This window comes from Wyeomyia smithii, chromosome 2 (genome assembly GCF_029784165.1).
Source record: "Wyeomyia smithii strain HCP4-BCI-WySm-NY-G18 chromosome 2, ASM2978416v1, whole genome shotgun sequence".
NCBI lineage: Eukaryota > Metazoa > Arthropoda > Insecta > Diptera > Culicidae > Wyeomyia > Wyeomyia smithii.
The window spans coordinates 64,784,166-64,809,862 of record NC_073695.1 but is presented as its reverse complement, the minus strand read 5'-3'; the positions used below and the strand labels follow the sequence as shown (position 1 = coordinate 64,809,862).

General features: G+C 38.4%; 1 protein-coding gene across 7 annotated transcripts in view; it reads left to right on the top strand.

Annotated features, from left to right (window-relative positions):
• LOC129725998 (cell adhesion molecule Dscam2) overlaps positions 1–25,697 on the top strand; it is a 300,505-nt gene that overhangs the window by 92,552 nt on the left and 182,256 nt on the right. The window lies entirely within an intron of this gene.

Below are 25,697 nucleotides of genomic sequence, written 5' to 3'. Positions count from 1 at the left end.
ATAAAAAAATCACTTGCGTAAATTTGTTTTACCGTGTTTTTTTTATCCATGCACCCTTCGGTTTTGACAGCTGGTTGTTTACATCGGACACAAATATAACATTTACAGTCAGTTTTTCTTGCATAGTGTCCTGATTTTGACACTGAGGAAGCTTACGGGAAATGGATGGAAAGTAAGTCTCAACACAAATATGATTCTGCGTGACGTTTTCCGCTAGGAGTGTCAACGTAATTTTGCTGACAAGTAAGCCGTATTGCAGTCCAGCTGGTCACTCGGAAGCATCAGGCGCTTGGCATATTGGTTGATTGACCAGGGAGAAAACCTAAACGTAAGAGATGCAAGATACAAGGGGAAGCGCAATTGAAGGAAAGTTGATTCTGGACCTTTCAATCGCACCGTTCGACGACGCTTGGTGGAGCAGGACCTGAAGAGCTACTGCACCAAAAAACGTCCGAAGATCAGCAATACCAATAAAAAAGAGTTCAGTTTGAGAGGTACCATGTCAACAAGCCGCTGGAGTTCTGGAAGCGCACGTTCAAGCTGGAGCTGTTCAACAAGAACATTCCAGGTCAATCATGAAACACTTCGATTTGAAACCTGCGACATTCATGCAAATTAGCAACATGGACAAAGCTAAAGATCAATGGGCACCTCGATGGCAACGAGAGACCTTATCCTACGCAATCAATAGGATGAAACAGTACTCCTTCTCTCTGACAAAGCGATTTTGTTGAGTTGTCTTCGGATGGTTCGGTTACTGGATTCTCTTCGAGCAAAGATTTTGATGATTGCTGATAGGAATTCAGAGTGTGCAGTCATAAAACCGAAGTTGCAGGATGAACTAAGTACAAGCATTTTAAAAAATACCCGACAGGTATTCGGATAGCAGACGATTTCTTGAACTTTTCCGGTTGGCATTCATCAATTACCGGAAATTAGCCCCAGTATAAATTATATAATACATGCCTGTCGACATCTAAATATGACTGAAGACAGTTTGACACAGTTTGTACTTTTAATCAGTTATGAACATAAAACATTAATCGTACGGTTGAATTGCTGAATATGGAATTTAATAGAACGATTGTTCCTTGGTTTTACAAAAAATTCTGATCTGATGAAAAAGATTGCCGCGAAATTACCACAAATTTTAAATATTTCCTATTTTGCCACCCGCGAATTTTCAACTTTTTGCCACGAATTAGCACTGTCTTTAATGATTACGATATAGCCTAAATAATAAAACTTCTCCAACAAACTCAACTTTTGGTCACGTATCTTCAATTCCGCGGGAATCCAATGCTTGCCAAGTCTTGTTCCACTTGGTCTGACCACCTCGCTCACTTCGTCGTATACCAACCAGATTTTTAGCGAACGCCCCGAGCCCGTAGTTTACTATCCTGCTGCATACCCCTGAAATGTTTCTTGACACCCGTCGTTCGAAAACTTCGGGTGCTCGCAGGTCCTTATCGTGTCAAGTTCAGGTCTCGTGTAGGGTACAGGGTATACTATTCTGGTGGAGCCCGCAGTAGACACGACTTCCGTTGCCAATCCGCCTTCGGATTTCTAGGCAGGTATCATTGTTCGAAGTTTCAGCCTGTACTTCGTTTTGGACGCATTAATCTTCAATCCAACCTTCTTTGCCTCGCGTTTTAATCTGGTATACTGCTCAGCCACCGCTTCATATGTTCTGCAGGCAATTGCAGAGCCTTTTTCGATCAATTGTATCGTATACGGCTTTGAAATCGGTAAATAGATGATGCGTAGGGACAGTGCGCAAAGTGGCAAAGCTTGATAAATTACTTCAGGATGGTTGCGGTTTACAAGATGGTGATCGTAACATAGTTCGCCAAGTCCAGTTTGTCACTTAATTGTGGACAAGGCAGACAAGGCACTTTTTTAGGGTGCCGTACCAAAACATCAAAATTAGAATGAAACGGTAGAATGAAAGATTTCAAATGCTTAAAACGTTGTTACCACTTAGCGAATTTGAATCATTGATGTCTCATAGGATAGACAACAAATTTCTCTAGCTTATGGAATCATTTGTTGAAACATTTTTGCCTTTCTCCTAGAAAGGTATAGCAATCACTGGAAAAACCAAAGGTATAAAAGTGGTTCCAATGGCCGAACGTCATATACCTCTGGACCCCTTTCGACGAACTGAGCATTTTCTGTATGTATGTATGTATGTGTGTATGTGTGTGTGTGTGTGTGTGTATGTGCAACTTTATATTCTCACTCACTTTTCTCAGAGATGGCTGGACCGATTTTCATAAAATTAATTGCAAATGAAAGGTCTAGTTGCGCCATAAGCTGCTATTGAATTTCATTGTAATCGGATTTTTAGTTTAGAAGTTATGTATCAAAATGTAAAAATCACGAAACATCAATGTCTCAGAAACCACACATCCGATTTCAAAAAAACTGGTTTCAAATGATTGGGCTGTCTCCAGAACTCTTAACTTTTGAATTTCGTTATGATTGAACGTATGGTTCAAAAGTTATGTAAAGAAAAGTTATCCTGAGGTTGTTTAAACTCACTCATTTTTCTCAGAGATGGCAGAACCGATTTACACAAAATTAGTGTCAAATGAAAGGTCTAGTTGCCCCAAAGATTGCTATTGAATTTCATTGTAATCGGATTGTAACTTTGTCCGTTGTTCATAAAAATGTGAAACCACATAATGAAAGCAAACATATTGACTTTCTCCCAACGATCACTGGCTAATTAAAAGTAGAAAAGTGATCCAAATGGCCGAATGTCAGATACTACTCGACTCAGTTCGACGAATCGAGCATTTTCTGCATGTAAGCATGTATAGGTGTATATATTGAATATCATTGTAATCAAACTTTTAGTTTTGGCACTGCGTCAGGATATAAAAATCGCTCTCATATCTCAGAAGCTATGAACATAGTTGAATTCGAATCAATGGGCTTTTAAACCCTTAAACATAATTTTTAAACATGTGGTTTGTAAGTTACAGGAAGAAACGTAACCCGCAGACTGTTTAAAACTATAGCTACGATCAAAATATGTCGCCTCAACATCATTTAAATTTGATATTGTACTATTTCAATGTTTGCGGCCTAGCTCAGGATTGAAGTTGAAATAAAAATACTTTTCTATCATTTCACTTTTTGCCTTTCTCCTAGAAAGGTATAGCAATCACTGCAAAAACTAAAGGTAAAAAGTGCTCAAAAGGGCCGAATGTCGTATATCACTCGACTATTCAATTTTATTGTAATCGGATTTTTAGTTTAGAGGTTATGTATCAACATGTAAACTACACAACCTATTTGAACAAAATTGGTTTCAAATGAACGGACTACCTAAAACACCCTTAACTTTTGAATTTTATGAAGATTGAACATGTGGTTCAGAAGTTATGGAAAGAAACGTGTTCTGGAGACTGTTTAATCTCACTGATGTTTCTCAGCATCTTTGACCGATTTTCATAAAATAAGTGTCGTATGGAAGGTCTTGTTGCCCCATAAGACCCCTATCTATTTTTTTTTGCAAACGGATTATTACTTTGCCTGTTATGTTTAAAAATGTGAAATCCAGCTATGAAAAGAAACATATTCCGAAGACTACTTGGACTCACTCACTTTTCTCAGAGATGGTTGAACCGATTTTCACAAAATTAGTGTCAAACGAAAGGTCTAGCTGCCTCATAACACCCTATTGAATTTTGCTGTAATCGGACTGTAACTCCGTCTGTAATGTATCGAAATGTGAAAATCACGAAACTTCATTATCTTAGAAACTACACAACAGATTTGAACAATATTGATATCAGATGAACGGGCTAGTTAATGGTTAATTGATGAATTATGATTGAACACGTGGTTTCAAAGTTTGGCTGCCCTATACGTTCCCTTTTCATGTGATTGTAGCAAACTTAAGCAACCGTTATGTATTAAATGGTTAAAACAACGAAAGTCTATTATCTTAAGTATTACACGACTTATTTGAACTTCACTTGTGTCATACAAACGAGTCATACAGGATTAAACTGACAAATAACAAACTTCCTAACAATTTGATATGCTGTTCAAAAGTTTCGGAAAGAAAAGAAATTTAAAGACTATTCAACACTATACCTGCATTGATCAATTCAAAAAAAGCGTTTCGGGGAAACGGACATTATTCTTAAATAATTGGTACTTCTTATGAACAAACGTGTTTTGTTGTTGTTGAATAAACTTAACTTTCAGAAAATTACTACTTTTATGCAATAAAAAAGGTGCTACATGCTTTAAAAAAATCTAAACTTTACTCTTTTTGTCGAACAAAGAGGTATATAACCCCTTAATGACGAGTTTGTTGACGGTTGAACGGTTGACGGAAAACTAATGCACTTCGCGCGCAACGTTCGTCTTCAAACCTAAAAAACAACGCACAGCGCAGCCCAAACTTTTTTCACTTTTTTCATCATACCGCGTATGTTACCCCGCCCACTTGTCGCACGTATCCTCTCCGCATGTATTTAAGACAATCGCGCGGGTTAATTTCATCACATCGTTATTTATTCATTCACTGACTTTCGCGCGATTTGGGTTTATGTTTTCAAAATCGTTTCCAGTTCACATTTATTCTTCATACTCACCTTACCAAACTGTCCCAAACCGTGGTGTGGCCTTTGTTGTACGTAGAAATAGTCTCTATCCCATATGGTCCATGGCTGCAGTCCGGCAGCAATAAAGTCTGCGTAGAGTCCGTAGGTACCCTCCCAGCTGGTCTCGAGGTACGATGCTGGCCTAACAAGCCAGTCGTCGTAGATTCGAGTCCCGGCTCGGAAGAGACTGTTAGTGTCAGTAGGATCGTAACGCTAGCCCCGCAATTGTCCTGTACACTAAACAGTTGGCTGCGAAGTCTGTGTATAATAAAACAGAAGGTCGAGTTCCGAATCGGAATGTAGCACCAAGGCTTTGCTTTGTTTATAGAGTCCGTAGGCAGCGTTGCAAAGCGAGCGAGAAGCAAAACATTTCTCCTACTTCCTGCTTGAGAATGAGACATGTGCTGAGCAATTCCGCATAAACCAATTCCAATCCACCATTTGTGATTTGGCTGAAACTTTGCATAGACGGTTCTTTAGGCAAAAGATGCCATTTTGTGCTATTGGTTTAATATTTAGGGCACGAATCATTTTTGAGAAGCTATTGAAAAATGCAATTTTGAGGAAGATATTGATAGTTACAAATATTTTAAGTGTCAAAATGGTTGGTTTGATCGGTGTGACGTTTTCAGTAAAGTTGAAGATAATAATTTTGTCTTCATGAAAAAAATACACACTCAAGAAAAATTTTTTTCTTGAAAATAAGTTAAAAGAAAAATTACAAATTAATTATCTAAAAAAGCTCATTTTTGAAAATTAATTTTTTTATAAAAACTACGAAAGATTACCATAACAATGCAACCGGTCCGATCATGAAGAAATCAATAAAAAACAGTTGAGTTTTTGAAAAAAAAATTTTTTTTTTAATGTGCATATTTATTTGGAAGGACAAAATTATTATCTACAGCTTTGCCGAAGACACTATGCCAACAATTCAAACCGTTTTGGCTGTAGAAATCTTTTCAACTCCAATAGAGCACTTCATGGGAAAATAAAAATATTTTTACAGTCAAAACGGTTTGTTTGATTGGCATAGTGTCTTTGGCAAAGTTGTAGATAATAATTTTGTCATTCCATAAAAAATGAATACCCTGTGAAAAAAAAAATTATTTTTCAAAATATCATAACTTTTTTTTCCTGATTCCTTTTTCAGTTTCTATTAAAAAATATTTAGATTTAAAAAAAATTAGTTGCTTTAGATGATTGAGTTTCAATTTTTCTTTCAACTTATTTAAAAAATAGATAATTATTTTAGAGTGTATATTTTTTTCGTAAAGATAAAATTATTATCTACAACTTTGCCGATGACGTCACACCGATCAAACAAACCGTTTTGGTCTAAAAATATTTGTAATCATCAATACCTTCCTCAAATAGCATTTTTTAATAGCTTCTCAAAAATGAGTCGTGCTCCAAAAAATTAAACCAATAGCACAAAATAGCATCTTTTGCCTATGAAAGCATCTATGCAAAAGTTTCAGCCAAATCAAAAATGACAATTTAAAAAAAAAATATCAAATTGAGACATTTTACGTGGAGCTGCTCTGCTACGCTTCTCAAGCCTTTAGCACAGACGCATTGAGAGACTCTTTATTCTTCTTGTTTTCCCCTGAGTAGCAACAAGCGCGCACCGATACGCGTAAACTCTTTTGTATTGCTACTCAGCGACTGTACAAGAGTACGCGAGCTCCTGCTTGCGAGTAGGAGTACTCAACTAAAATTGCTCAACTAAGAGGTGTGCCTGAAAAACTGTGCTTTCTTCCCGGGTTTGCCTCATCCATCGACAGCCGATAGTGGAGCAACGCGTAGGTTACGGACTGCTTTGGTAAGTTTTTTTACAACAGTCTAATGCAAAACAATCCGAAACAAACCGCTGCGGAAGTAGTCCGATACCCTATTATTTTTTTGTCCTTTTGCAACCATCTCAAAGCATTTTCGGCTTGTCGTTCTCGTGAGTAGAGGAGTAGTAGGGATCCTGTATATTAGAGAAATGACAAGACACTCACCGTTGAGGCAACTGTCAACATCAAAACGGGCGAGCTGTATAATTTCGCATTGCCGTTATCCGTTTTGATGTTGACAGTTGCCTTAACGGTGAGTGTCTTGTCATTTCTCTAATGTATAGGTTCCCTAAGGAGTAGGTACACACGAGTACACACGAGGAGAGTAGACGGGAGTGTGTACATATGATCTCGAGAGCAAATACGAACAAGAAAGAAAGCGAAAAAGGACGAGAAATAGCTTAGATGGAGAATTCTCCACTGTGTGATAGCAGTAGCAACAAGAACCTCACATGAGGTTCCCAGCTCGCTGGTGGTGCCACAATACGGATAGACAGTAGCCGCCCGGAGCCCGCTTTTTCACACCTTCTGTCCTGTCCAGCAAAATTACTGCAGTGCTACGACTTCGAAATTGCGTGGATGCACCTCATCGTGGATTATCCTGGAAAGCAGAACGCATTGAAGTTCCATGTCCCTGGAATCCAATAGTAGTCCTCATTTCGTTGCCAGGGTCTATAAGGATTGTTCCGATTCGTGTTGTCTCTTACGCTGTTTGCAACATATTGTTTTTCGGGGCGGCGCGATGGGCCTTCTTCAACTCCTTGTCTCACTGGGGACCATCGCTCCGTTTAGAGTCCCACGCTGATACCAGGACGTTAATTATCTGCTCCTAAAATGGAACAGACACTAGGTCAAAAGTTCCTACCAACTCTACACGAACGTTGACCGTGCGCCTCTCTTCACTGTTGATTCGATGGAGATACATAGGTTAAAACTGCACAGTAGTGTTCTAGGGAACGAGATCAGATGGAAATTTTTATCTCAAACTCGATAGCTATATTCTAGAGAAAAACTTTCTTCCACATTGATATAATATTTACCTATTCAATAAAATCTTTTGGTAAACCAATATAAGTCGTTAGTTGATCGTAGCGGGGTCAAAATAAGCAAGTGAAGTAGATTAACGGTTGCATGGCAGGTAACACTTTAAACCACAGTACCCGTGGGTAGTCTAGACAACTGAAATAATCGTGCAATTAAATGTTTGCGTACTCAAAATTCATCATGGCGAAAAAAGTTTTATTGTCACCTTATTATGATTTATGAATCATAAAATAACTCTAAATGTAAAGATAAAAAACGTTTCCTACGAAGTTGCTTAAAATAAACGGGACTGCAACATCGTAAAACAATCTTCAATTAGATCTACAAAGATACGAACGTAAGATATCTGATTTTTTTTGAAATTTTGGCCATTCTGATATGTGATAACTTAGAAACAACCTCCTCATCATATGTAAGAACTTTACAGAAGAAAGTTCTTCTCTAGAATATTGATCAAGATACAAATTTCCACCTGAACTCGTTCCCTAGAACGCTGTTCAGTTTTAAACTAGGACACTAGGAAGTTTTATCAAATGACGTGATGCGATGCTAATTTCAAATGACCCGCCGAAGGAGAGAAAAGGGTCAAACTTTGCGTCAGATACTCCGTCAGTCATCAGTTGCAATTGAAATGAACCAATGAGCACCAGACGGGACCGACATTCCTAATCAATCTCGTTTGACGGTAAAAATGTTTACCGTGACTCGTTGACCGTGATAGCAGCCCAAAATCAATCACTGGCGGCGCACAAGCCTGTTTTCCTTGCTATCGACACCGATCAAAGTAATAAAAACCAAGTGTTTAGAGGTTTCCTTGAAAAATTTTTCAAAATTTACAATTTGTAAAGACAATAATGTGATTTGTATTGTTTATCGTTCATTATTATTTCTCAAAATTTGATAAAGGTGAACGAAAAAAAAGAAACAAAGACAGTGATTTAAAAAAAAATCTGTTTGATATCAAATTTTTGGGACAGTTTTAATGTGCGAAAATATATATTTTTATACCTACCTCCAATAAATTTTGTATTGTACATAATAAAACTGGTAAATTGCTGATAAGTGGTACTTGAGTGTAAAATAGTATGTTTAAGGTTAACCTCGGTTAATTTTTCAATGGAAAACTCAACCCGACGATTTTTTATTTGTTTCTAAAATTATATATCAGTTTTAATATATTGTTTAACTCATTCTTTGCAGTCTTTGTCTTGCCTTTTCGGTTTTCCTTTTCCTATCTATGAATGTTATGCATCCAGAGATTTTTCCCCTGAAAAAATCAACTATTTTTTATACGTTGAAAATACGAAATTGGATTTATACTATTTTTAATTAAGCTTCATGGTTGAATCCAAAAATTCACTGTTTCCCTCGAGAAGGTAAGCTAAAATCTAAAAATAGACGTCTTTCCAAGTAAGAACTCGATGTTGCACCTTAATCTCCACTTTAATAAAAGTTGGTAATCGAGCGTACCCCTTCAAGTGGCTTTGCGTGAAAGGGGTATAAATGGTTAAATGCTTGTGGTTCCGATGCTCCTCCGCAGTGCTTGCAGTGTCGCATCACGCGATCATTCCCATCCCTACTGCGTATCCTGGCTTCTCGATTCGATTCTTGTCAAAGCAAAAGCAAACTCCCGCACTCGCTTGGTAGCTCGAAGGGAGATAAAATATTGCAAGTTGTGCGGAAAATTAAATCACGTACTACTTTTCTTCTACCAGCTGGAAAATCAGTTGGCGAACGCAGTAATTCTGAGTCAAAGCGGAGCTTGAATCCATGCATACAAATTATTTCACATTAAAATGGAAATTTATTCTTCGTCCGTCCGGGTTTAACAGCAACTGGAGACTATTTGGACAAGATCGTTGCAGTTACTCCACATTTGGAAGGGAAAATTCAATTCAGTGTTTAGTCAAAACTTTTCTGCTGCCTCATCGTACACTTAGCGCAGGCAGCAGTTGGTCTTGAAATCTTTACCAGCAACATTTGATTCGAAATGCACCAACGGCCTTATTCAGCAGATGCAATTTTCAATTACAAAAACCGCAGCAAAACCATTTCCTACTGCTTCCGGTTTTGCCGGCAATAATGCAAGCAACCGAAGAGGAATGTGATGTAGGAATGCCTAGCTTGACTCCAATTTTCAATGAAATATTCCCATTCTGATGGCGCAGAGAGAAAGCGCAAGGATGAATACTCCCGCGTTCCGTCCATCGACAGGATCAGGTGAGTAACATCGGGAAGGGCAGCGGAACGTGAGAAAAAGGATAAACCCGCGTGGAATTCACACTACCCATAAAGATTTGAACTTGTAGTGCACTGGTGGAGGCACGGCGGATGTGGATTCTTATTGCTGTGTGTTGCATTCGATGCTGCCACGAACAGAGGGCCCATTTCCGACACGTTTTCTCGGCAAGACTGAATGGAGCAACTGCAGTCGAAACGTGAAAGCATTTTCGACATGTTCTGGCTAGTTGGTCACACCGAGGAATGGAAATAGGTGCAGATGTTGGGTTACGGAATATTTGGTGCTTCCTTCAGTTTCAGTACACAGTCTAGCGAATGAACAGGAAGTTCGGTGTTTGCTGCTACCCCGTCGTCGACTGTATCAAGAGCGTTCCGTTTTGAAAAATGCAACACTACGAAGGCTGGTGAGATGTCGAAAGATCTAACTGAGCCATTATTTCTTTTTCATGTTTGGCCCACGCTTGCGAGCGATTGCTGAACGGTGTTTGCAGTATTTGCTCTCACCATCTGGCTGAACAATTGCCACTGCGGGTGAGGTGAGGTCAATAGGCGCCACCCGTTCTGTGCAGAACTGTACGTACCTGCACATGCCGTACCTGCTCAGGTCCGTCACTGCATGCATAATTTCAACTTTTGTATCGCGACTGGCAAAATCAACGGCCGGTAAGTAATTTTTAATTTATTTTTGGAGTGCACCATTATTCGCATGAACGTACTTCAGTGAAAAAATAAAAGTCGTCTGAAAAAGCGAAACGTAGTCAGAGTGATACTGAGCTTATTTTTCGTGTATGCCGTACAGTGAAATTTTTCAACACAATGGATGTCATTGTAAAATGTAGAATAATGCCACCGCTGTAGAATGACATGAAATTTATTATAGGTTACGCATATAAATAAGAAGATAGCTTAGTTAATATTAAGAATGTTTCACGTTGAAAGCTGGTAAAGGCTGGCTAGCCCCTAGTAATACTCCAGCTCGAAATATGCATTAGGGTGGCCATGACTGTATGGAAAAAAATCATCATCGAATTTCAAAAACCGACCAAGTACATTTTGTTCATTAACATAGAAAAAATGATCTGTAAAAAATTTCAGCTCAATCGAACATGATTTAGGGGTGCCTCACAGCGCTCAAAGTTTTCGACCCAATGTTTCAATGTCTCGAACTTAATTCTGTAGTGTCTAAGTACTTTACTTTAGAACTGTAGTATTTTCGAAGCGATTGCTTGTATTGCAATTGCTCACATTATGGTGTTAGGTAACAATAGCCATAGCCTACTATTACAAAAACAAAATTTGTAACTTTTTCGTTTTTGCGTGAAACTCGAAGTTGTCTTCAGCAAAGTTGTAGATAATTGCATTAAGAACGACTTTGCTAAGGCGTCATCCATAAATTATGTATGAACTTTTTTAGAAACTTTCAACCCCCCTTTCCTCCATAGTAAGGCTTAGTAACATTTTGCATTACCCCCCTCTCCCCCACAAATCTTACGTAAGATTGTCTATTTTGGGAGAAAAATATTTTCGAAGATAACCCTTACTAACACGCAGAGAATCCTGAGTAAGAATCCCCAGGATACCAATTGACACGGTGACGGAATCGTGAAAGGAATCGCAAACACGATCCGGAGGATTCCCACTCACGATTCTTATTCAAGAGTCCTAGAGCCATAAACAGGGCATTCCTGAGGATTCTTTTTTCAGGAATCCTTTTCAATGACGCTCACGAATCCAATGTGAGGAATCCTTGAGAATCTATGCGCATGTTGTTCATCCGGGAAAAACTTTTTTTTTTCATATAGCGTATTCGTAGAGGCTCCTGTATGAGCCTTTGACCACTGCTACCAATAGTTAGATATATTGTGGTATGGAGGCGTAGAGGCGAAAAACAAAACAAGTTATTTCAGATATTATCATGTCAAAGTAAATAAAATTTAGATTTAAGTAGAAATGAAGTAAAGAACATAATCATTCAGCGACGGTGAATCAACTACTTTCTCAAGGTTCAACTGTTAAAATCTTAGAAGAAGAAAAAGAACTGTTAAAATCGCAGCGAGAAAAAATGTAGCTTATTTTTTTTGACGTGGAACTACGTCTTTGTTTTTTATACTGGTATGCATTCTGTAAAATTGTAAATGAAACTGGCAAATGTTGCGTCAGATTTAAAACGATAATAACAGCATAACCGCATGATGGATAACAATAACCAATATGTTGTTGGATAGACAAAATATTAAACAATTTTGTCATACGCTAGTTATCATTATTCAATTTAATGCATAACGGTTGCCTGAGTCCGATGATAATCAAATGAAATGGGAACGTATAGGGCAGCCAAACTTTGAAACCACGTGCTCAATCAAAATTCATCAGTTAATCTTTAACTAGCCCGTTCAGCTGATATCAATATTGTTAAAATCGGTTGTGTAGTTTCCGAGATAATGAAGTTTCGTGTTTTTCACATTTAGATCACAGTAAAATTCAATAGGGTGTTATGGGGCAGCTATACTTTCCATGTTACACTAATTTTGTGGAAATCGGGTGGGGAAAGCGAGTGAGTTCAAGTATTTCACATTTCACATTTTTAAACATAACAGGCAAAGTAATAGTCCGATTGCAAAACAAATCAATATGGTCTTATGAGGCAACTAGATCTTCCATTTTACACTGATTTAATGAAAATCGGTTCAGCCGTTTCTGAGAAACATAAGTGAGATCAAACAGTGAGATCCATAACACGTTTCTTTTCATAACTTTTGAACCACATGTCCAATATTCAAATTATAAAGGTATTTTAGGTAGCCCGTTTACTCGAAACCCATTTTGTTCAAAACGGTTGTGCAGTTTCTGAGATAATGATGTTTCATGATTTTTACATTTTGATACATAACCTTCAAACTAAAAAACCCGATTACAACAAATTTAAATAGGGTCTTATGAGATAGCAAGATCTTACATTTGCAATTAATTTCATGAAAATCGGTTCAGCCATCTCTGAGTATGAATAGAAACTTGCACATATACACACACACATACAGAAAATGCTCGTCGAACTACAGGGTGACAAAAAAGTCCGGTCACAAAGGAAAATCGCAATATTTCAAAGAATAAGCTTTATTCAGTAACTCATAATGATACTTCACAGACGATATCTCGGAATTACACCACCTTTCTCTGATCGAACCAGCTTCAGACGTCTCGGAAAGTCGTCGCAAGCGGCGTGCACGTGCTTCGTCGGCATCTCGTCCCAGATTTTCGTGATAACTCGCTTGAATTGCTCCAAATTTGTTATTTTATAGTCGTTCAGCTTCGACACCATGTATCCCCACACGAAATAATCCAGTGGATTCAGATCCGGAGACGACGGAGGCCATTCATTTTTCGAAATGAAATCGGTCAAGTTTTCCTCACACCACGCCTGAACGACCTTTGCGGTGTGGGATGGGGCGCCATCTTGCTGGAAGCAGTAGTAATCGTCTTCAAACAATAGTTCAGCTTGAGGCAGAACATTTTTATTCAAAACTGTGTCCAGGTAGTACGCTGCGTTGATTTTGACCCCTTTATCGATAAAAATAAGAGGCAGTATACCTCTCTTGCAAATGGCTCCCCAAGCCATCACTGACGTCTTATTTTGGAACCGGGAAACGTTCAGCTTGTCCGCAGGAGCTTGCTGGAGGCTCACACTCCAAACTCGATCATTTTGGCGATTGACTGTTTGCTCCAAAACGAACAGCTTCTCGTCCGAAAAAATAATCACGTCATCTGCGCGCCAACCGAGCAACTCCCGCAACCGTTGGTACCTCTTGACCTTTGTAGCTTTGGTAACCCCATGAACCACCTGTTTTTTGTACGGTGTAAGGTTTAAATCCTTGCGCAGAATCAGGCAGATTGATTCTCGGTTCATTTTAAGGTTCCTGGCCAGCTTCCGTGCAGATTGGGCGGGATTCCGGCGAATCCGGTCTCGTATAATCTTTTTCAGCTTTGGAGTTCTCACAGACTTTGGTCGTCCAGATCGTGCCTTGTCCTCGGTGCCTCCGGTCTCTAGGTACCGATTTATGGTTCGGTACACGAATTGATTCCGAATTGGTTGATTCCGAGCGGTTTTAGGTGTTTGAATATGTGTCCGGGCTTGTACCCTTTCACATATTCAGCGATAACAGCTGCTCTTAACTCTGCCATGGCTCACAACTCAATGTAAACAAATTGCACAGAAACGAAACTCTGCCACTTTGGGCAGCAAAGTTAACCCTTTCATTTGACATATAGATGGCACCAGAGAGATGCAACGTGTAGGCTACAGGCGACCCCAAAAAAGTGTGACCGGACTTTTTTGTCACCGTGTAAGTCGAGTGATATATGCCATTCGGTCTTTTGAAGCATTTTTAAACTTTCGGTTTTGCCAATGATTGCTATGCCTTTCTAGGAGAAAGGCAAAAAGTCTCGTTAGCAAAGCTGTTTGTGATAAAATTATCTACAACTTTACTAAACATAACTTTGAGTTTCATGCAGAAACAAAAATGTTGCAAGTTTTTTTTGTAATTGTAGGCTATGGCTATTATTGCATAACACCATAATGTGAGCAATTTCAATACAAGCAATCACTTCGAAAATACTACACTTCTAAAGTGAAGCACTATGACTCTATAGAATTAAGTTCGCGATATTGCTATTTCAAACCACTGTGCCATGGAACAAAACGCTCCGGCTCATTTTTTTAGAAACATGCAAATATCAAAATATGATACTACTGGCAATCTCTAGCATTTTATAAAACCAATCTACTTGATTTCCGGTCTTTAGACAGCGTCCCGATTCCCGATATTCAATGGTAGTCGGCCAATTATTTCAATAAACCGAAAAATTTTAAATAAGTACGAAATACGAGGTTAGTTTTGTGAAAATCATCTGCCAAAACAAGTCCACTTTGTGATTTTAATTTAGTTAGACTACTGTTTTTTTTCACGAGTACATTGCTTACGTCTGATTTCTAGACTCTGTTAACCCTCTAGTGCCCAATGCCGCCATTTGGCGGGCTTCAGTCGAAGTTCTGAAAAGCTTCAATAAATACTTAAAACGTGTTTATAATGATTCATAGTGATTCTACCGAAGCCCGTCTAGAAATTAACTTGGGCACTAGAGGGTTAACGGTAATGTTCATTTGGGCTCCTCCTTCTTGATAGCGTAATCTAGTTGAGCAGTCCAATTCAGCTTTTTATCCAGAATGATTTCAAAAAATTTGGTCTCATTACTTAAACTCAATCATACCCCATTCAATGGTGGAGGAGTAATTGAATGCACCCTTCGCTTGGTAAAGCGTATAATGACTGTTTTAGTGGGGTTAAGTTCAGTACTTCTTCTATGTACCACTGGGATGTGATGTTAAAAGCCGTATGTATTCGACTAGAAAGAGTTGCATCACATTTTTCCCTAACAATAAGGACTACATCAATGGAATAACCAATGACTTCGTAGCCTAGCTACCTAAGCATAATGAGAAGAGCGTCTACCACAGTGGAGTGAGGACTCCCTTTCACTACCTCGAATGATACAGACGTATCTCCCAATACAGCTGTGATCTTTCTGCTAGAAAGAATTGCTTGAATTCAGCTCATTGTAGTATTGTCGACTCCCTTATTTTGTAGAGCCTTATGAGTTGATGCAAAGAACGTGTTATCGAAGGCTCCCTCAATATCATTAAAAGCACAGCCCGCAGTTTCTTTTTCTTTAGTGTCTTCTCGATCTTTGTCACTAGAAAATACAAAGGGGTTTCTGTAGATTTGCCCTGTTAATAGGCATATTGATGGCAATGTTCTAATTTTTTGCCAGGCTTTAGTATTAACAGCACCTTAACGTTCCGCCAGCTGACCGGGATGTGTCCCAGAGTAAAACTGGCTCGAAAAAGGTTGATGAGTTCGGACATGATGACTTTGTCCCATTTTTGCAGGAAGATTGGTAGAATGCCATCACTGCAAAATACAGTGATTCAGTTCTCCTGAAGAAAAATTGCTGTTATTTTCAATGATAAGCGGAGACGACGTTTCCTTTAACACGTCAGCTGAATATCGATAAGAGCGAGGTTACGATTGATTCACGACTTTTTAAGAATTTGGTACTTGACTGGAGTCAACAACTAAAGAAGAACTCGAATGATCAGAACTAAACCTTCCAGATACAGCATCAGATTTAAAGTCAGCTGTATCGAGTTTTCGACAAAATAAGGCTGATGCATCAGATCTCTCAATCGATGATGTCATTTTCTTGTATCGAATTTGGGGGATTGCTCTCAAGAAATCGATGTAGAGCGGATATACATAATCGAACAAATGCTATTCAGTTTGTAGGTCATGAATTTTTTTTGTTTCATTGATCTAGTGAACTGAATGTTTTCGTTGGTTAGAAACTCAAGAGCTGTTTTAATGAGTTTTAAATAGTTTATTTGACACGGCACAGATGTTTTAATGTGAGAATTATTTGTGAAGTAGAGCACAAAAATAATTGTGATAAAAAATAAATTTACATCCCAATTTACGGTCATTATTACAGTCAATTGAACTCATCAACTCTGAATGCTCCTGAAAAATCCGTAATGAAAATAATATATATTGGTGTAGGGACAAAACTACACGCGCTACTTTACGGAGAAATTTTGCTCAGAGTGTTTTTTGGAGTGTAGGAACTCCATTCCACATTTCGTCTGCTTTAAATGCTGAAGGTTCGGTAAATGTTGGCTGATTTTTTTCTACTGGTAGCAAGGAAAGGGGCAGGCAAACAAATTCACTGCTCTCTCTCAGCAAATTTTGTTGATAAAAAATAATATTCGCATTTGTTGCTAATGTCTCACTCCACAACTCGATATAAAAAGAAAACAAAAAGAACCCTACCCCAGCGTTAGGGTTTAGATGATGGCCTTTCGCGAAAACAGAACACGCAAATATAGCCATACAAACGCCAGCCCTCAATGGACCATTAGTCAACCCTTTCAACGATAAGTTTGATTTGTGTTTTGGTCGAAGGAATAAATTGGACCTCGAGTCGTCCCTCGTCAACCCCGCGAGAACCAGAACCGAGGAGCGATAAATCTGTCCTTGTTGAGACAAATAGAAGCAATTTTGGTGCGTTATTTTCAAGATGACAAATAAATCGTGGGTAAACGTCAACGATGATTCGTTAAACGATTTGCAGTGTATTTGTAGTAGGTACACTAGAAATCAAATTGGAGCGGAAATTGCTTCGCGTCGAGTCGATCGTATTTCGGTCAACTTCCCCAGGATATCATTTTTCTGTTCTCACTACTGCTGCCTGTCTGTTGGCAATGGTCGGACAGGTACTCGATAATTCGTTCATTCCCCCGGAAATTCGTTTCCTGTCGCTTTCTTGTTTCAATCGTACGCAGCTTACGGTGCAGTGCAGAAGCTGTCGTCTTTCTGCAAACAATGGTTGTATAAACGAAAAACTAGTAAACAATGTCGATTTTCCGATATGTGTGCTCTTTCCGCTAAGGAGGTATTCTGCTTGCCATCAGCAGTTGGTATTTATTGGCATTTTTTTTCTTACACAAAATGCTGGGATAGTAGTAATATAGAATATACGTTTAAAGATAGCGGAAAACTTTCCTCAATCTTCCAGTGTTTTTCTCTCACATGTTTATCGACTTAGAAACTGCTCCCATAAATTTACCGTAGCGAGAATACAATCTGACAATCGAAAAAATTTTGGCACCTGTGAGGGAAACGACAGCTGTCAGACAAATTTCTAGCTTCAATATAATCCGCTTTCTGGTTGAAGTGTTGGAAAACTTTTACGGGTCTATGTACATAAGTCGCTGCTCATACGAAAGCAATCCCAATGACCGCCTCGAAACAAACTGCAATTGGCGCGAGGATAGTCGAGAAAACTCCGTAACAACAATGACTTTTCCCCTCCATAAAACTCATATCTTTAAATCTGCAAGTCATCGCACCTCCTGAACGGAGCGGAAATGCTGTGAAAGGGCAAAAGTTTTGCATACAACTTTGATCGCCGGTCCGGTTTAGCGCTGCTGGTCTAGTTGCTCGGGTTCACCCACCAAATTGCGTCCCCGCCCTGGCAGACCAAATTCTGTGTTGCCAACATGTCGGGGGTTGAGAGTTGTTTTTCCTTCGACAAGACAGCTATTCGATAACTTAATAAAATAAACAAACTACAGCAGTGGAAACTGCTGTACAGATGTGCGCTATTCGGAGAGGGGAATCAGTAGCGACACGAAAAGGAGATCCAGAATTGAGCTGAGTCTGTCAAAGGCAACCGCATCCGAGATAAAAAGGGAGAGTATATTTTCTCCAGTGTTCGCCGTCACCAACCCGAGACCGAGCCGGAAGTCAGTCGTCGGAAGTGCAGTTTTATCGCGTTCTGGCAATTTCTTATCATTCGCCTCTAGTCCAACCGGGGAAGCTTCCTCTCCAGCTGACGAAGCATGTTGGAGCACTGCTTTTGATGTCGGAACCGGCAGCCCGGGGTTTTGTTGCTGCTAAAGTTGAAACCACCAACGCAGTCGGTCTATTAGGTATATACCGAACTTGGGAGCTTGGTTATCGGTTGCCAAAGTTTTCGAGTGAGTAATGACTATGATTTTCACTATGGCACTGACGCTGGGGCCACAGCATCTGCCTTTAGTAGATTTAGCGCTGGTGGTTTGCTTTATTTATAATTTTGTTTTACGGTTAAACTGCTTAAGCATAAACGATCCTACTTTGCCTGATGGTATTTCCGCCGTGCGGTTTTGTATATCAACTTGAATCCATTGTTGGGGGAATTCTCGTATAGATTCCTATGAGTTAGATATACGATAGAATGAACAGCTATTTTTGTAAAGAGTTATCAGTATTTGGTTGTCCCTAAGAGACGATAAAAATGGAGTTGCATATTTATCCATTTTACCCTTCCTAACTAATAAAACCTCCTTCCCGTGACCTTTGTGGGGATGCTGAGGTTAACACGAACTTCAAACACCAAGGGTCATATTAAGATTTCTTTTCTTTCCCCTCCTGATTGCAAGGACGTGGCCGGCGTCGTAATTGAAAATTTGTACAATGAGACACTCCCAACCACGTTCAGTTGATTTACTGTGCAATTTTACTGATTCGGATCAATCACGGAGTAGCAACCATTGATATGTGCATTGATATCGAAGGAAACAGGAAATTAAGTGTAGAAACAATTAAAAATGTTTGTAAAATTTGATAGTAAAACTTGTTTTGAATTGTTCTGATACAATAAAACACTTTTTCTTTCACTAAATAACGATTCACATAACGATCTCAAAACAAATGGCAACTTTTGTTATCAGTCTCTGGTCCGGCCTTTGGATCGGAACCGGAACGAGCTCGTTCCGATTTTCGACTGGACTGGAACCCGGACCCAACTTTTCGTTCCGATGTCGAACACTACCCTAGGCAACACTCACGAAGTACATTAGTGTCTTCTTAACTAAACAAGGCGCCGAGGACAAATGATAAAGCAGCCAAGTTCAGACTACTACACAGACTAGTTCGAAGTCAATTGTTTTAGGTACAAATTACAATCGCAAACAATGTTCTTGAAGCAATGTTGGCTTTTCTTACCTTTCGAATTATTAAATATATGATCGCAGCTCTACTTTTATTCTCAAAATCAAAAAAATTTCGTTTAAAGTCCTTGAAATATAATTACGATCATATTTTGACTATCGAGATATTTTGAGTTATGTAAATTGAAATTTGTTTGTTGTTGTGAGTGAGTCATTTGGTAATATGTCACATAGATTGAACCATCAAATTTATGCAAGTACACAACTTAGAAAGATCGATTGGTTTCAAGAAATATACTGCTTAAAATAACAGAAAAACGAGAAGCATCCCGCGTCATACGCAAAAGGCAGTTCACGATGATCAGAAACAGGGACTTGCCGGGTGTTGCTATTTCGACAACACCAATGGCAATTCTTAACGCCCCGCAATCATTTATTTGAGGTCGTTAAGTAAGTTAAATTGCAGATAGCAAACGGCAGAGAAATGTTTCGATTATTCTTCCAATTTGTCGTCTATGAGGCTCCTCCTTCGCCGAGGATTCGCTTATATCATAACAACATTTTATCGTTGTGTGTCGTCTGTGCCCGGAATGCATTATTGCGGGCACGCGATTGGTTAAATTATAATCAAATTGGTTAAGAATTTCAACCACTCGACGATGAAAAAATATTTCAAAAAATGCTTTCATAAACTATATTAATTATCTATTAAACGAGATATCCATGATCGAAGATTGTTCAGTGGTAAAAAATTTCAGTAATGAGCATTTGAATTCTTTCACTCTGCCGTTCCACTTCATTCATGTTTTTCCGGCATGCCACCTTACTAAAGTATCACGTAACTCTACGTCAAACATAAATTGAGAGATTTGCGCCAAATTGTTTTTTTTATTCTAGTGTAAAAAACAGTAATAAAACAGTTTTCTTTTCAAATCACTGTTATTTTCTTTCAATGGCTAAATGAATTTCATCACCAGTAGCTTGTGAAGTAACGGAAGCTTTGATTAATTATCCAATTCGGCTTACTTTCTCGGATCCCAGGTTTTACAAGCTTCACGGATGTGGGATAATTATAATTGGCAGGCGTTAGGCCAGTGTCTAATCGTTACGGGTTTTCTGTGTCACACTTGACACGAAACAATACTTTACGGGTCGATACTTTAAATTGATGCTGAACGCAACAGAAACAAAGTTAATTTGCTACTGATTTGATGTTTGAATATTTAATTTGTGTAATCAGTGTTTTCAAAACTTTTAGAATCATCGCCGATCTCATTCACATTCTGTCAGTTTATCTACATACTGTCCGAATGTAAATTTCTGCTAGAAATGTACGATATTTACCCTAACCTTAGTTCAAAAATTCATCAATAAAAAATTCTTATGTTATAAAACGGAATTATTTTAAATAAATTTGCATGAGCAAACTTCTCCCGTGCAGGTGAAACTGCACTCAACTTGTTGCAACATTTGCATTTTTCTTCAATCTTCTAATGATTTACGAGGATAAATGTTATTTCTCTTCTAGATTAGAAAGTGGAGGTGAATTATGTCAGGGTTGATTTGCAAAATTCCTAATTTGTTTCTTAATTGAAGGAAAATTTTACGTGGAAGGTAAGCGAAATCCTGTTCAGATCAGAAAAAAGTGATATAAAAACGACGAAATACTTATTGTAAAGCACGTTTTTCAACCACCATTTTATAAAATAACTTCCAAATTAGTTTCAACACATTCCAAGGGTTATATTTCAAGACATTAGCAATTGGTAAAAAGTTTTATTTGAAAATCCCAGAGTGCACAGTGGTCACAGTCAAAACAATAAATTTTTTAAAGTCTTGAGAGAATCTTAGTTGAATGAATAAAATCTTAGAACATTTTTCATTGTTTTGACCATTACAGACAAAATTATGGACAAAAACTGATTTTAAGGAGGGGTGTTTCACAAAAAACTCTTTGTCGTGTCCAACGTACAGATAGGACATCGCAGTATTCAGCAATTGTTTTTCTTTTAAAATATTCCACAACTTTGCTGAAAGAAGCAATCTAGTATATTGAAAATTAGAAAAACTAATTTTTTTATCTAGCTGTTAGGTGGATTGATCAAAAAACTAAAAACGCAAGAAGTAAGACCTTGTTCTATGAAACAATTTTGCTGGAAACATTGAGTACATTAAATCAGTTGTTCACAGTCAAATCTAGAACGATCACGATTTTTCGAGCTTTGACCACTGTGCACTGTGGGATTTTCAAATGAATCTTTCCACCAATTGCTAATGTCTTGAAATATAACCCTTGGAATGTGTTGAAACTAATTTGGAAGTTATTTCATAAAATGGTGGTTGAAACGTGCTTTACAATAAGTATTTTGTCGTTTTTATATCTCTTTTTTGTACTTTGTGACCTTCAAAAGCGCATTTCCCAAAAATGTACCGTACGATGATTTTGAAATTTTGACCAGAGATTCTGGACGTCATAACAAATCGAATGGTGCATTTTTTTATAATAACGGTCTGTGGGAGCACCGTGATTCACTATGCTCTTCCAAATACATTTAGTAGCCTTGAAAAAGGCCGGTTGCTGCAATTGCAATTTACTTTTATTTGTCGCATAAATGCTTCATGGTAAAATTGCGCGCGATATCCGCTCTAACATAACAAATTTTTCGTACGTTGTAGAATGGCATAACTGGGAAAAGGGTTGTGACTTAATTATTTCCAGTTATACCATTCTAAAACGTTCGAAAAATTTTATTTCGTATGTCGTAATATTAATGTACGAAAAATACATCTGTGTTTGTCGGTATGTAAGCAAAATTTGAGCGTGAAAGCGCATTATTTTATCGTCAATTGTGTACCTGCCAACAAATGTATCATCATTGAGATGGCATCGGAGACAAGCGACAAAGAAGCCAGAAAATTTGTCACAACAGGTCAAACCTCGTTATAAGGAGAACCATTTTCGGCGCATTACAACAATCGTTCTACTATTACTTCCCGCAAAGTTCATACCGCTGTACGTTTGCTGCTCCTAGTGATTTGTTTCAGTCCTCCTGCCAACCTATTGTTACCTTATAAAGGCAATAATATAACATGAGTATCGTGTCGTGTTGCGCGGCTTGAAGGAAGAAAATGTTGCCGTTCTGGTGTCGGATATTATAAGGGTTACAATTCTGCTGTGATGTCAAACAATAGCCGTCTTCTTCAAAACGTTACATCCTTGTTAATGAAGCGTTGTGAATTTTCTAAAACGGACTTAGCATCGTGAGCAGAACGTGCCGAGCTTTTCTGTTTGAAGTCGGATTTGTTTCGTATATATCGCCTGTTATGCTGTGCATTATTAGCAGCATAAAACCCCAGTTGCAGTTTAGTAATAATCATTCATTGTGCTCTTCCAAATACATTTTAGTAGCCTTGAAAAAGGCCGGTTGCTGCAATTGCAATTTTTATTCAATTATCGCATAAATTCTTCATGGTCAGATAGCGCGATATCCGCTTTGACATAACAAATTTTTCGTACGTTGTAAAATGGTATAACTGGGAAAAGGGGTGTTACTTAACTATTTCCAGTTATACCATTCTACAACGTTCGAAAAATTTTATTTCGTATATCGTAATACTAATGTACGAAGTATACATCTCATTCATTCTAGCTCAGAGCGATCTTTTATAAGCTCCGCCTTTATTTTCAGTTCCTACAGATTTTCTCAGTTTCGTAACACGGATGTACAAAAATGATTTCTTGTGAACATTCTTTCGAGCCGGACCGATAGAGCTCTCATAGGGGCAACGAAATAACATGTATTGTGTCGTGTTGTGCGGCTTGGAAGAAGAAAATGTTCCCGTCTCCGTGTCAAATAGAAGCAGATTGTTGCGTGTTTGATATTGCCTATGGTAGACATGAGTATGAAGGTGGAAATTCTGCTGTGATGTCAAACTATAAACGTTTTGTTTTAAGACGCAATAGCGTAAGTGCTGCATTTCTGTTATCTGCTACCATCCAGCACGAGAACAAGTATAAATTACAACCAGCTCTTCTCAGGGCCACCAACACGTTCTTGAGGCAATGTTGAATTTTTCTTGGCTTGCAAATGCTGAAATTTGCGATTTCCGTCTGTTACACATGATGAAAAATCTTAACTACTTCAATCACATGATTGTAAAGCACCAAAAGGTGCTATTATATTTCACAACAGTAACAACACTGACAAGTTTGTTCAATTATCATCATTTCGGATAACCATTCGCCGATGATTCTTGTTGGCTCTGGCGACGCTGCTATGCCAGCTACCAATATCTCCGATGAAGAAGTTGCTACCCAAAACGAAAGTGGAGCTGTCAAGCGGGCGGAAGCAGCAGAAGACAATTAGGAGACCAACAGCATACACGTCGAGTCGAGTGAATTTGCGAATTAGAAGTAGATTAGAATAGATCAGTGAATTACCGCTAAAAGTATAATTCAAGTTTATAAAAATAAAATTTGTCGTTACATAAAATTGAAGTAGATTTAAAAATAGGAGTTTCGTAAACGTGAGTTACAATAAATGATATAGATATAAAAATTTAACCTAACAGACTGTGTCTGAGCAGGAATTTACGCAATGTGGAGAAAAGGCAGAAGATCGCCTGTAATACTGTCCGAGACCGATTTATATAAGACGCATTACATAATAATAAAAAATGAACTAAAAATAAATATTTCACAGCTAAAAGCTGCATTCGATGAAACCTAAAAACCTGCGTGCTGGCAAAAAGAACTCGGTTCCTCATACAACTCCGCTATTTCGGAACAATTCTAGTTCTCCCGTTTTTTTTAGTAGAATTGCCTGCCATTTCCAACAATTCTGCAGCTACCGAAAACTCCATAGCAGCCGCCAGATAGACAGGAGCTTAAGTATCAACGCGCCCAGCGCGATCAGCCAGAAATTGAAACCCGGCTTTTCTTTCTCCGTCACGATCAGCATCCAACGTTCGTGTGGTATCGGTACATTCATGGAATGAACAGAGCGCGTGTCAAAATCCTTCGCACAGTAACACGCAACACGTATAAAGCTGCGTGTGCGAGAGCTCTATCGGTCCGGCTCCGTCGGCTGCAAACATGAAATGAAATTAATATTTTGTGCCTTCGCATTACGAATCAGAGACAGGAAGAAACTTGAAATGAAGGCGGAGTCTTGTACCTTTAAGACTCCGCCTTTATTACAAGTTTTTTCCAGTTCGTCTCTGGCTCGTAAGTTACAACATAGCTCTAAAAATATCAGGAACAGAAAGCGACCTCGAGTAAACAACAACAACAATAACAAATCTTTTACAAAGTCAGATCGGTTGTATCCGTTAGTGTCGACTGTGCTTGTGAAGAGAGGAAAAAAATACTATTTGAGCCAGTTTTACGTAAGAAAAGTCACATATTGCTATTCTACGAAGGATAGCGGTTGGAAAGTTTAGTATCTTTAAAAAAGTTACTTTTATAAATCAGATGTTTTAAAATTGTTCTCATAGGTATTCTAAATCAGAATCATCAGCTTTCGAGTTATTTTTAACTGTTATTTTTTATGCGGGCCCTATTCCTCGCACAAAAACAGGTTTGACTGTACCTATATTTCTTAGTAGCCCTGACAAAATGGTGCCAATTTTTTAAACGATGGCTCAAAGTAAATTCAATTGATTAGTGAGTTTTAATCCACACTGCTATGACAAACAACATAAGTGCATTAAAATGTTCTGACTGATATGTAACTGTTACGCTGCTGATAGATCTCAGAACTGATTAACACAGAATTCAAATACTAATGATAGTTCAAACTTTGCTTGCTCTGAGTTGACTTAATTTTATGTTATCATATTTATTTTTATGTTATCATAATAAAATCCTGTTGATACGAACATTGTTGCAATAATATCGTAGAAAAACTGAAAAAGCGCCTTCTGCTGTTGAAATGAATGCAAGAGCATTCGTGTAGTTTTCATGTGACTCGAAAGTGCTCGAAAAGATAACAGCTTCATTATTCTACTCTGGAGTCCAATCGACAAACGGTTCGTTAGACAGGACAGAAGTTAACGCAACAGTTAACTGAAAAGTTTATGGCGTCAGTATCATCTCAAATTCGTTATCCTGGGCCTAACATAACGAAAATATGCACTATATCATAATACCTACAGCACAGTAGTTTGCAGCAGAAAATATAAAAATAAAACACGCCATGGCCAGTTTTGAGACAAATAGTGAAGAACACTGACTACGATCATAACACTCCGTTTGGGAATAGCATTTCCGTTCGCGAAGCTGTGTGCCCGGTTGATTGTTTTAAATCCCCCGTACACAGAGGATTATGCTGGCTGGAGCTCATTTGGAGCCAATGGCACGAACCAAGCCCTACTCAACATTTCAAGCACTTCCGGTTGATG